The sequence below is a fragment of the Mobula birostris genome, chromosome 29 (assembly GCF_030028105.1).
Source record: "Mobula birostris isolate sMobBir1 chromosome 29, sMobBir1.hap1, whole genome shotgun sequence".
NCBI classification, from domain to species: Eukaryota; Metazoa; Chordata; class Chondrichthyes; order Myliobatiformes; family Myliobatidae; genus Mobula; species Mobula birostris.
The window spans coordinates 14,058,986-14,073,291 of record NC_092398.1 but is presented as its reverse complement, the minus strand read 5'-3'; positions in this window follow the sequence as shown (position 1 = coordinate 14,073,291).

Below are 14,306 nucleotides of genomic sequence, written 5' to 3'. Positions count from 1 at the left end.
CTGGTTGTCATCCCACCCAACCTCAGTGGAAAAAAGCACGCTTGCATTACCACAGGAGCAGAATTAGGCCGTTCAGCCCATCGAGTCTGCTCTGCTATTCCATCACGGCTAATTTATTATCCCTCTCAGACCCCATTCTTCGGTCTTCTCCCCGTAACTTTTACTTGTCAAAGAAGCAAGTTCCGCGGGAGGAGGTTGGGATTTAGGATGAAAGCTCAGTTTCTTAAAAACAGTTGCATTATCTAGAAACATAAACTGATGTTTGTCCGGATAAGATGAAGTTTTGGTGGAAAGTTGCTGGTGAGAACATTTGTGAAACATAATAGTTTTTTACCATCTGGTGTACTAACTGCTGATTGACTGCACCAGTGCACAATTTGTCCCTGCAGCCTAGGCAAAAAAAAAATCCTCATAAATTATGATGAATAAAAGCAGAAAGCAATATTGAATTAAAACATCTTCAATTGGGGAGAAAACAGATGTTGGTGCTGAGCAGCCATATTTAACCTTTGCGATCATTATCCTTGAAAAAGCTGCATTTCAGCTTTCATTCTATTTACTAATGCACCAGATGTTTGAGTATTTAAATAAGGCATGAGGACAAAAGAGGTCTGATTGGACAAAATAATTAATATTCCCAAATTGTTTCTGTCTCACTGTTTCACTTTTAATTAAGAGCAGATAAGCTGTCACTCTGCCCAATCCCGTCAACGGTCTGGTTTGCAAGAGCAATCGTGCGTTGCAGTGTCCTTGTCAACGGCTAGCTTGAAAGAAGGGAAGACAGGCTGTCTTAAAACACCCTTCAGAATATCTCAAAGCACTTCACAGCCAATTGCCTCTGGAATCAGTGTTCTGGTGCAGGAAGCCTGTCAGCTGGGTTGCCCTCAGTAAGGTCCTGCACAGATGATGGGGACCTGTAAACCACAAGAGATTCTGCTGTCGCTGGAAGTCCAGAGCAAAGTGCGCACAGAATGCCAGGGACACTCAGCAGGATCGGGCAGCATCTATGGAAAGGAATAAACGATTTGATGTTTTGGGCAAAGACCCTTCATCAGGACTGGCACACTTATAGCAACCTGATTGTTTGGAAATTTTATAGGCATCCATTAGTCTCGTGAGACCACGGATTTGCGCCTCAGAAAGTTTCCAGGGCGCAGGCCTGGGCAAGGTTGTATGGAAGACCGGCAGTTGCCATGCTGCAAGTCTCCCCTCTCCACACCACCGATGTTGTCCAAGGGAAGGGCACTAGGGCCGATACAGCTTGGCACCGGTGTCGTCGCAGAGCAATGTGTGGTTAAGTGCCTTGCTCAAGGACACAACACGCTGCCTCAGCTGAGGCTCAAACTAGCGACCTTCTGGTCACTAGACCAACGCCTTAACCACTTGGCCACGGAATTATATGAGGAACAAGTGTAGGGTGGTGGGGGGGCCCCAGGGAGATTTTCCCTCCTCTTCATCAAAAGTACCAATGACCTTTCAGTTATGAAAGGGACGATATCACGACAGAAGGATTGGGGTCTGTTCTGATCTTTCTGTGGTGATATCAGCCCTGCTGTAGTCAAATTGGCTGCTACATTTTGCACCTAAATGAAAAACAGCCACTTCAGTGAAGAAGAGTCATTGAGTAAAACTGTCCAGAAAGAGGCCCTCTGACCCAACTCGTCTGGACCATCTAAGCCAGTGTTGTTTGTCTTTCGAACTTCTGCTGAAGAGTCTCAGCCCGAAATGTCGACTGTGCTTTTTACCACAGATGCTGCCTGGCCTGCTGAGATCCTCCAGCATTTTGTGTGTGTTGCCATTTGCTCGTAATCGGCCATTCATCCCGCTAAAACAGGGGTTCCCATCCTGGGGTACACGAAGCCCTCAGTTAATGGTATGGGTCCACGCATCAAAAAGGTCGGGAACGCCTGCTCTAAAACTTCTCTATCCAGATATTACCACCAGGGAACCAGACACCAAGTTAAATGGTTAAAACTGGTATTTATTAGCTAGTGAAAACCTGCAAAGATTTGGAATTTTGAATTTGCTCCCGCTGCTCTCCAACATGAAAGCTCCTCAGGCTGGGAAGGGGATGTGGGGGGAGGGGGGGGGGGGTCACATTAAAACTTTGAAACTTGGTATATTAGGGCTCTGTTATCTTAGGGCAGGGATTCCCAATTTCTTTTTTAATGCCATGAAGCCTTACCATTAACTGAGGGGATCGTGGACCCCGGTTTGGGAACCCCTGTCTTAGGGTAAGAAAACCAAGGTGAACAAGCAGATCCAAAGCACAGATCAGCATGAACCTGCATGAACTGGGGTCAGACCGCTTCCAGCTTCAATATTTCAACTTGGCCTCCTCTCATTCTAAGTTCTCCGACATGTACACTGGAGGAACAATAACCCTAACTATGGGTCGAATCAGTGATCCCACAACAGTGGAGTATAACTGTATTAGGCAGTGATTAGCATGAATGCAATAAACCGACAGCCTCTCCTTTTGTGCTGTAATGATCTTTGATTCCATGTTAGCTGTAGAGGAGGAGCTGGGAGGGATGGAATGGTGGAGAGAAGACTTTGCATTTCTATAGGACCTCATTGACCCTTTCAAGAGTTCTCAGAGTATTTTCAATCCCATGAAGTACTTATTGAATTATAGCTACCATTGTAATAATTCCAAAGGTTCATTCTCATTACAAACAACACAGCAGCTAATTTATGCACAGCAATATCCCATAAAACATCATCAAGGTAGTGGCCAAGTAGTCTTTCTTTATAGAGACTGGTTGAGTGTTAAATAATAGCTAGGCACTGTGGAAATACAGCTGTAACCCTGAAGTCTTTATGAATTTATGACTTTTGTAAAATGTAATGTGACAAAATGGAACCTGGCAGATCACAGAGTGCTTTGCTGGTTTAGATGGAGACTTAGAAGTGTGTGTGTGTGTGTGTGTGTGTGTGTCTGTGAGTGTGTGTGTGTGTGTGTGTGTGTGTGTGTGTGTGTGTGTGTTTTATAGTGGGGGTGTGTTAACAATAGAGAAAACTAGGACACAGTTGTCATGAGGGTTGGAGGGGGAGAAGAAACCACAAATTCATGGACTGATTAAAGACAGATGAGACAGATGCAGATAAGGAAGGAATGCCATTATGGGATGGAACAACCTCAAAAGAAATGATGTTAATGAATTACTGGACTTTGTAAATGTATAAAATTGGTTTGTTTTGAGCTGTAAGATTGACACTACCTTCCAATGACTTAACATATGGCGGTAGACATTCCCTTGCAAGTAATAAATGTACTTATAACTTGATCCACTCTGAACTTGTTGTAGTTTGTTACTGCATTTTAGAAGACCTTGCTGATCAGTAGAGGACGAAATCAGGGATAAGTTCTCTGCTCCCTTTTGAAGCAGTGCCATTCGATCATTCACATCCACTGAAAGGAGCGGATGAGCCTTGTCTCAAGCTTCACCGGAGAGCAGCAGCAACAAAGCAGCACTGTCTCTGCATTGTACGAGATGCTTGCCTAAAGCAGGGCTGGAGCACGGGGCCTTGTGACTCAGAGGCAAGTGTGTGTGTCACCTGAGTCGCAAGCTGCTTAATGAGTTTCCTGCAAAAGGGAATTGTTTCTTCCCCATTCTGTGTTGCCCCGAATGTGCAGAAGAAGTGCATTGTGCTTTTGCCTAATAGAGTTCCAGGCACATAACAGAGCAGAAGGCAGCAGGAAGCTGTCACCTACTAAGTTACTTTTTTGGTTCAATTCAGATTCAGATTTATTGCTTTAAGTCCAAAGTACATTTAATACCGAAGTGTGTACACATTATGCATCAGGTGCACATCGAAAATTACGGCGAAGTGCTTTGCTTGTGTTAACAACCAGCCCAACCTCGGGCTGCGCTGGTGGCAGCTCGCAAGTGTCGCCACGCGTTCCGTCAACACGACGTAGCACGCCCACAGGGCTCAGCAGATCCACACAGAACACGACAGGCAGTGTAACAACAACAGCAAAGCAAGCCCCTTCCCTCATTCCCTCCCGCCCACACATGCACACAGAAAGTCCCCCAACTCCAGGCCTCCAGTGGACTTTTGGAACGCGGGCCGCTGATTTCCCCTGTGGATTCAGCCCTTCATAGACCAAGGGCTCTGGCCATCAGATTTCAACTTCTGGGCATCTGATTGACCTTTGCACTGATAAAGCATGAGGGGCTTTTTGTTATAACTTAACATTAACACACAAGATTCTATACAGGCTAGAACACAGGTATTCATCAGGGCCGGCAACGTCTGTGAAGAGGAATATTCAAAATGTCTCAGCTGAAATTGTTGTTTCTTTCTGCACCTTGTGGCACCTCAGGCAGCAATCTTCCCGCTTCTTTAGCGTTTGTCTGGTTTTTACGAGGCCGAGTTGCAAGCTTGATGCTCAACCCAGCACAGATGGAAAGCGCACAAGGGGCCAGCTGGATTCGAACCCAGACCACTCATCTCGAAGTCCAGTGAGGATGTCACTACACCACCAGCCGGCAGCAGTTGAAATGATTGCGGTTTATTCCGCTCCATCAATGACTAAGCATTGCCGGCTTCCTTTTTTTTAAATGATACCTTTGGCACGTGCTTTTCTTACGGTGAGAGTTAAAGTTATTGAATGTTGATTTAACAGTGAGAGAACAGTGAAGGCTTTGTGACTTCACTGTTTCCAGACACAAGTGTTTGTATCGCAGAGTGCATGTTGTGATTCTTCTGTTTGAAAGCTTCAGAAAAATCAAAAGATCTTACCACAAATTTTCAATATGTGTCTTGTGTTACACGAGTTTAACAATATTTTTCTTTGGCAATAGTCTGTTTGCCTCTGTAGAATAATAAGGGCCAGCATGTTGCTATCTGCTGTTCTTCATGACCCCAGGATAAGATCCTATTTAAGATCCCAGGATAGAAATTTAGGGTAAGTTCCTCCTCTGCTTATCAATCCGCCATTCTTCTGCCTAAATGAATGAATAGCTTTGAAGCGTTTCCATTCAGAGCCAAAACACTTCTTTTTATCTGGGTTTCTTTTGAGCACTGTATATCCTTTCTTCTCTGTTGGTGTAGAATTGCTAGCTAGAAGGTAATCCCACATTGAAGCTACAACAAAGAATCAGAATTGAAATGTTTCCATTATAACACCATAGGACTATAAGATAGTGTAGCAGAATTAGGCCATTTAGCCCATAGAGTTTGCTCCACCATTTCATCGTGGTTAACCCATTTTCCCTCTCAGCCCCAATCTCCTGCCTTCTCCCGTATCCCTTCATGCCCTGACTAACCAATAATCAACTTCTGCCTTAAATATACCCAACAACCCGGCCTCCATAATTCCACAAATTCACCACTCATTGGCTAAAGAAATACCTTTTCATCTCTGTTCTAAAAGGACGTCCTTCTGTTCTGAGGCTGTGACGTCTGGCCTCAGACACCCCCACCATAGGAAGCATCCTCTCCACATCCACCCTCTCGAGTCCTTTCCACATTCGATCGGTTTCAATGAGGTCACCCCTCGTTCTTCTCAATTCCAGTGAGCGGAGTGCTTAGAAACCACACGGGCAGTGTGTCTATCTTACTGACGTCTGCGGTCAAACAATAGATTCAGATTCAAATTCACTTATTTGTCACACCTACGTCGAAACATGCAGTCGAATGAGTTGTTTGAGTTCACAAGCAACTCAACCTCAGGATGTGCTGGGAGCCTTCTTCTCCTTCTCCGTCTTGTTTTACGGAGGTTGGCACCCAGCTTGATGGTGCATTACCACCACCTTCTGCTCCGAAGTGTGCAATAGACTTACATTCTAAATCCCTTCACCCAATCACTCACACACACACACACACACACACACACACACACACACACACACACACCCTAAACTACACTTTATCCTCCCATCTTTGGCCATCCTAGTACCCTATTCCTGCTTATCCATCATATCCTATAAAAAAAACCCTGTACCCCTTAAGAAAGCTAAAAAATACCCTGACCTGTGCTCTCTCACCCATGCCCAGCATCCCTTTTAATGTGAATTCCTGCACCCCCAATTCCCTTGGATTAATTCTCATCATCTCTCTCTGTATCCCATACTTCCTGCAACTCAGGACTACATGTTCTACTGACTCCTCTTCCTGACATTCCTCACACAATCCTGTCTGGTGTTTCCCCATCATTTTCAATGTTTTGTTTAACGTACAGTGTCCGAGCCTTAACCTATTCCACACAGTCTCCGCTCTTCTGTATCCACTACCTACCCCAGTACCTGCAACACTTTTCTGTATTTGATATAAATGCCTCCCTTTCCCCTCCCTGTCCCATCTTTCTTCCCACATTTGGTTGATTTTTTCATTTGGGGGCCTCCCAGAAGTTTCGCCACATATTCCAGCGCCAACTGGGAGCATCCGCGATGTTCAGCAGAACAACACAAGCATCAACAAAAACGTCTCCACAGCAGCAACAAAACAGAAAGAACAGCAAAACGAGCCCCTTTCCTCCCTCCTGCACCCACCCCGTACTTACTCATACCGAGTCTCCGAACAAGAGTCTTTCATGATCATGACATCCGAACAGACACCAAAATATTAGTGTACAAAGCAGTGGTAATCGTAACGCTCCTGTATGCATCAGAAACCTGGACAACATACCGACAACATCTGAAGGCACTTGAAAAGTTCCATCAACGCTGTCTTCCAAACATCTTAAATATCAAACACAAGGAATTCTGCAGATGCTGGAAATTCTGGGTAGCCTCCAACCTGATGGCATGAACATTGACTTCTCAAACTTCTGCTAATGCCCCACCTCCCCCTCGTACCCCATCTGTTATTTATTTATATACACACATTCTTTTTCTCTCTCTCCTTTTTCTCCCTCTGTCCCTCTCACTATACCCCTTGCCCATCCTCTGGGTTCCCCCCCCCTTGTCTTTCTCCCTGGACCTTCTGTCCCATGATCCTCACATATCCCTTTTGCCAATCAACTGTCCAGATCTTGGATCTAACCCTCCCCCTCCTGTCTTCTCCTATCATTTTGGATCTCCCCCTCCCCCTTTCATATCTCTTACTAGCTCTCCTTTCAGTTAGTCCTGACGAAGGGTCTCGGCCCGAAACGTCGACTGTACCCCTTCCTAGAGATGCTGCCTGGCCTGCTGCGTTCACCAGCAACTTTGATGTGTGTATCTTAAATATCAGCTGGGAAGATAGAAGAACCAACATCAGCGTGCTAAATGAAGCAAAAACAACAAGTACTGAAGCCTACGTCATCAAGAACCAACTAAGATGGAGCGGTCGTGTTGTTTGGATGAAAGACGAAAGTCTGCCGAAACAAACCTTCTACTCCCAGCTTAAAGAAGGCAAACGTAAAAGAGGCTGACAACAGAAGAGGTTCAAAGACGTCTTAAAAGCCAACATGAAGAAATGTAACGTTGACATCAACAACTGGGAAACCGATGCCAAGGACAGGAAACTCTGGCAAGCCATCATCCGAGAAGGAACAGCAACTTTCGAAGCCAACAGATGTGCAGAATTAGAAGAAAAGAGAAGGAAATGGAAAGAGAGGCAGCAACAACCAAAGCCGGATCTGCCATCTGGAACTTCCTGTCCTGAATGCGGAAGAACTTTCAAAGCCAAGATTGGACTCATAAGCCACTTGAGAGCCCATAGGTAGATCAACAGAGCGAAGACCATCATCCTTGACCTCGAGGGATAGCCGCCACAACAACGACGACGACTCACTCATACACAGACAGAACTCCAACCGTTGTGTAGGTTGCCTCCAGGCGTCCAACTTGCAGTTCCCAGTTCTGGGTCTGGATCAGCAGACATGGGACCTCCAGCTCGGAGACTCGACGATCGCCCTCGTGCCTCCTGCCCGCAATGGTCCTCTGATCCTGGGAACTCGCCAACCTGGGGAACGGGTGGGCCACAAGCCCCTCCTCCGCAAGGCTCATCACTGACCGGGATCGCTGATCCATGCCAGGTTCCGTCGCTGACTCTTCATTTCCTGACCCCCTAATTCCCCTCATCCCTGTCCCTAAACCCCAACCTGTTACTACCCCTCAACCAGAGGAGGTGAATTCACCCAACTTCATTTGCCCCATCATTGAAATGTTCCCACGACCCATGGACTCACTCTCAGGGACTCTTCATCTCATCTTCTTGATATTTATTGACTACTTATTAATTATTATTATTAGTAATTTGCACTGTTTGTTATCTTACGCACACGAGTTGAATGTTCAAGTCAGAGAGGTCTTTCATTGATTCTATTATGGCTATTATTCTATTATGTATTTATTGAATATGGCCACAACGAAATGAACCTCAGTGTTGTACGTGGTGACATATACTGCATGTACTTTGAACTTTGAACTCCCCGTGCTGCCCACAAGACAATCTCTAGAAAGTTAGAGTCGCAGTTTGGCTCCATACTATTAATAGAACTTGCCCATTGGCAATGGAGATCCACCCAGCTAAAACAAGCACACTAGACAAAAGAAGTGAATGGTCTATTCTCCTTGCCCTCTTTCAACGGTTCAAGGTGACCAAGTCACAGGACTGACAATGTTGCAATAAGAGCTTAGGATCTTAGTTGTCGATAATATAACAGCCAGTGGTGAGGGGGAAGATGTCAGTGATGCACAGAACGTTGATTTAGAAGAGTGAAAAATTAGGTGCATCGTACAGCCAAAGGAGGCTATAGAAATTTGAAAACCATGCCATCACATTTAAATGGACAGTACATTGAAAACCAGTCTAAGGGATGGACCCAACACAGTACATACAGAAATACAAGAAATGATTGAACATGTCTCTATTGAGCAAGATCCTAAGCTCTGAATTTCTGAATCCTTGTTTATGAGAAGATGAAACTGCGGTGACTCATGCAGTAATTAGTGAAGGTTCTTTGGAAATTGCCAGCGGCTCAGATGACAAAACACAGTAAAGTAGTGGATAACCTTTCACCCAGAACCTCACATCATGTTTTTAGGTACCTACGTTCTTGATCTCATGCTCTGAGCATTGCCCATTCAATGTTGTCGCTCACTGATTGTGGAAGCAACATTGGCAATTGAATGGTGTGCTTTTGTTATGTGCCAGCAGCAATAGACCACAGACTCAGTTTTTAATGTTAAACAGCTATATTTTCAGTATCTACCCAAATACAGACAATTAAACAAACTACTCCACTAATCAAAAATTAACAGTGCTATGCATTTTCACTCATAGAGCGGAGGTTTCGGAACAGTTCTTCCCAAGTCTTATTCAAACAGAGTCCTAGGATAGCAATCCAGAAGGTTCCAGAAATCCACGGGAATAGGTGCAGGTGTCTGTGAGAGAGTGCTCATAAATCCACCTTAAGATGACACAAGGTGACAGTCACAGAAGATTCCAGAAGTCGAGTAGTCATCACTAAAATACTAGAGTCCATGCAGGGGTAACAAAGTGACGCCTAAGTTCCAAAATCCCCCGTAGGGATATCACAAGGTGACAGTCACGGAATATTCCTTAGCACAAGTGGTCGCCACGTAACGCACTTGAATCCATGTACAAACTAACAAAAAGTGGTCGTCACAGGATACTCCAGAAATCCAAGTGTGGATCCTCCAAAGTGACAGTCATGTATCCAATATGCGCTGTGTGCCGCTAATTATCACAATCTTCTGGACATGGAGAAGTATTAGACTCGCCCACTGCTGCAGTGAAATCTTCAACTCACTCCACCCAGCTCGCTCCCTCGCTGGTAGCTCGCAGTCCGCAGTCCCTGAGCTGCTGAAAGTTCCAGTAACCCCTCCGCATTTTGTTAATGACATCATCCACCCACCTCGTCCAGGCGCCTAAAATGATGCTTAAGGGGTAAAAAAAAAAAAGTTGACATGTAACACCTTCATACTTCTTCATCTTCGCGCTTTCATCTCAGTTTCCCGATGTGCAGTCGATAACCAGAGGGCATGCCCTCAGAATACAGCCTCAGGACATCCCCTTAGAACAGAGATGAGGAGGAATTTCTTTAGTCAGAAGGTGGCGAAGCTGTGGAATTTGTTGCCACGAATGGCTGTGGAGGGCAAACTGGGCGTATTTAATATAGAGGTTGGTTGCTTCTTGATTCATAAGGGTGTCAAAGGTTACAAGGAGGAGGCAGGAGAAGTGGGAAGAGAGGATTAATAAATCAGCCATGATTGTATGATGCAACACAAAATGCTGGAGGAACTTAGCAGGCCTGACAGCATTTATGGAAAAAAAAAAGCACAATGTTTCGGGCCAGCATCTGCAGATTTACTCTTGCTTGCGATGGTATAATGGAGCAGACAATGGGGAAAATGACGTCTGCCAAATTTCTTGCTCTTTGAGGAGGTTATCATTAGGGAAGAGCAGTGGATGTTGTCTACAGTACTGTACAAAAGTCTTAGGCGGCTCAATCTTGGAATCATTTTTGTGAACCTCCTTTGAACCCTCTCCAGTTTCAGCGCGTCCTTTTGAAAACAAGGGGCCCAAAACTGCTCGCAATACTCCAATGAGGTCTCACCAGTGCTTTATAAAGCCTCAACATTACATCCTATCAACCTCTGCATTAAATATACCCAATGGCTTGGCCATCACAGCCATTTGTGGCAACAAATTCCATAGGTTCATCACCTTCAGACAAAAAAAAAGTCCGACAATAACAGGGAACCTGGGCGGGAGAGTTTTTAAACCGGAAAAGCCGTTGCCCTGGGGCAGTTCCACTCTCTCATCTTTCAGGAGTCCGGGCCCAGTGGTACGAACAATCATCACAAACTGGGCTCTTCCTTGGTTGCAGTGGATGACCATGATGTCTTCTGTGCCTTGTCACGCCCTTCACTCTCCACGGAGCGTCACAGTACCACCTTCCTAGACATCGGATCTCCCTGTAGATCTCATCCTCCCATTCTGCCGGAGCTGGCTTCACAAGCTGGGACGTTCATGTCCCTATCTCACTGGCGTATGAGGCCGCCGGCTACTCCCGCCTAGAACTATAGAATACTACAGCCTGTCAAAGCGGTGTACCCCTGCCGTGTGCAAACACATTCTTGGAGCCAAAGGTGAGAGCTGAGTGTCCAGCGAGGTCAAAGATGGGTGAACTGCCCTGGAATGGACATGATAAACCCCTTCACCGGTGGTGCTACCCCTCCCCTCTATAATACACTCTGTGACTCTATAGCACGTCTGTAACACACGGTTCCAGTGGCCCATTCTAACCCACTGTAACACAGAGTCCTGGGAGTCATAGGGCAAGAAAAAGGAAAGCAAGGTTGCACCCCATTGATTGATGGAATAAAACCTATGCTGACCAAGTCTGGGATGTAGATAAAAGGATGAGTGTTTAGTGTCTGGTCTGGCCTGAGTCAGACTCTCAACCATTCGGAAACAGACCCATGCCCCCCTCACCCCACCCACACCAGGAAACTCTGGAAATCTGATCCTTACCAGATTCATTAAAGGACAGGCAGATGACAGACAGGATCAGAAACAAGCAAAACAACCATAAACAGTCCAGAAAGGAAGGGATGCTCCTCCACTGTATATACAATACTGACTGGACAGATCCTCCCTTGAAAATACTCTGGATCAGCACCTGAGGCTGTAAATTTCAAATAGACATATAGCACTGCAGCAGAGTTCTTGAAGGAAGAATGAAAGCTTTGGAAGTCTGTGGAAAAAGACAAATGGGAATTTTGCATGCACAGGGCTATACCAAAGAATCTACTCAACCCTTAGCTGGAGTATAGGGTCAGTTTTGGGCACCAGACTTCAGGAAAGATGTTTTCACTTCAGGAAGGTCATACAAGTGACAAACTGGAATGGGATCAGGGAGGAAAAGCATAAATTACAAGAAGAATCTGGAGAAGCTGGGAGTTGTCCTTGGAGCAAAGGAGATTAAAGGGATCAGTCAAGTTACACCAAGACATCAGAGTAAAGACAAAGCAAGTGTTTCCTGTGTTAAGAGAATCTGTAACTGGGAGCACACATCATTGCAGACTCGCAAAAGGGACAAGGGATGTCACAAGGAAATTTAAAGACTTTACAGCAGATTGTACAATTGGGAATATACTTCGTAAAAGGGCGGCAGACACAGAAGCAATTGTAATTTTTGAAAGAGAATTGATCAAATATTTACACAGACGTTCTGCAGGCAGAAGTTATAGGTCCAGCACGTAATTCTCCAAAACTTCCATCATCTCCAACAGGAGTCCAACACCAAGCACATCTTCCCCCACCCCCCCCACTTCCTGCTTTCCACAGGGATCTCTCCCTTGTCTATTCCCTCCCCACTGATCTCCCTCCTCGCAAGTGAAACAAGTGCTACACCTGCCCCTGCACCTCCTCCCTCGCTACCTTTCAGGGCCCTAAACAGTCCTTCCAGGTGAGGCGACACTTCACCTGTCAGTCTGTTGGGGGTCATCTGCTGTGTCCAGTGCACCCAGTGTGACCTCCCGTATGTCAGCGAGACCCAGCGTAGCACCTGCACTCCGTCCGCCTGAAAAAGCAGGATCTCCCAGCGGCCACCCATTTCAATTCCACATCTCATTCCCATTCCGATGTGTCTATCCACGGCCTCCTCCACTGTCATGATGAGGCCACACTCAAGCTGGAGGAACAACAGCTTATATTCCATCTGGGTAGCCTCAGACCTGATGGAACTTCCAGTAATGCCCCCCAACCAGCCCCCCCACTTCTCCATGCCCCATCTTTTTTTCCCTTTCTCACCATATCTTCTTGCCTGCCCATTTCCTTCCTCTGGTGCTCCTCCCCGCCCCCAACCTTTTCTTTCTTTCTGTCTCTTTCCCAATTTCCTTTCCAGCTCTTTACTCCATTCCCTTCCCCCTTCAAGTTTTGCCTATCACCTTGTGTTTTTCTCTCCCCCACCCCACCTTTTAAATCTACTCCTCAGCTTTTTTCCTCTAGTCCTGCCGAAGGGTTTCGCCGGAAATGTCGACTGTACTTTTTTTCCATGGGTGCAGCCTGGCCTGCTAAGTTCCTCCGGCAGTTTGTGCATGTTGCTCAGTTAAAGGGCAGGAGCGTGCTTCTGATATATTGATTTCAAAATGCAACACAGAGTGACGGGCTGAATGGACGCTCCCTTTGCTGCCTCATTCTTTGATCCTATGATATCAGGAAATCCTGTTTACTCAGTAATGACTGCACTGATCTCCCTATCCAGGTAAGAAATGCCAAAGATTATGGTTTCCAAAACTCAGTGAGCTGAAAAGATCTACTATATTAGAAGGAGGGGCTTCATTGGGCTAAATTGTATTTCTTATTCATCTGAGAAGGTTGTTCAGGCTATTTTAACACAATCATTAGCTAATTTACTTCAAAGGTGTAAATGGTTCCAGAAAGACTGAAGGAGCGTAATGTGATTGATGTTAATATCATCAGGTTAATTCCAGTCCTTTGTAATTCTCTTGTATGTAGTTTGGAATGATATAGATTGCTTTGAGATTAATTTCCTTTCTTTTCTTTTGTCAAATCGGCCATCAGTGCTGTTTGCCTGTATGCAGACACACCACAGCCAATCATCCCATCTGCTGCATTGGTGTCCCCACTTTTGACAGCCCAGCAATACCCTCCCATATGCACCACCCTCCCCTCTGTCCGCCAATACCTCCTTTTACCACTGAAGTTAGATCAATGCCCCGCTTGCCCTTCCGGGCAGATGTCAAGGCTCTTGCCCCACGTCTTCAAAGCCATGGAGGACGGCGAAAGCCCGGAGGTTGTGGTACAAAGTGGATGAAGGTAAGGCTGTGGCTGTTGTCCACGTGGACTTTAGTAAGGCATTTGACAAGGTCCCACATGGGAGGCCGCTCGAGAAGATTCAGTCGCTCGGCAGTCAGGGTGAGACATTTTCTTTGTGGGAGTAGCCAGAGAGCGGTAGTAGACGGTAGCTTCTCTGACTGGAGGCCTGTGATTAGCGGTGCACCATAGGGATTGGTGCTGGGTCCTTTGTCGTTTGTCATCTCTTTCAATGATCTGGATGATAATGTGGGCAACTGGATCTGCAAATTTGTGGATGACCCCAAGATTGGACATGCAGGGGACAGTGAGGAAGCCTATCATGGCTTGCAGAGGGGTCTGCATCAACTGGAAAATGGGCTGAAAAGTAGCAGACGGAATTTAATGCAGAGAAGTGTGAAGTGTTGCACTTCAGTAGGGCCAACCAGGGTAGGTCTGATAGTGAACGGTAGGACACTGAGGAGTGCAGTAGAACAGAGGGATCTGGGAATACTGATCCATAATTCATTGAAAGTGGTGTCACAGGTAGATAGGGTGGTAAAGAAAGCTTTTGGCACATT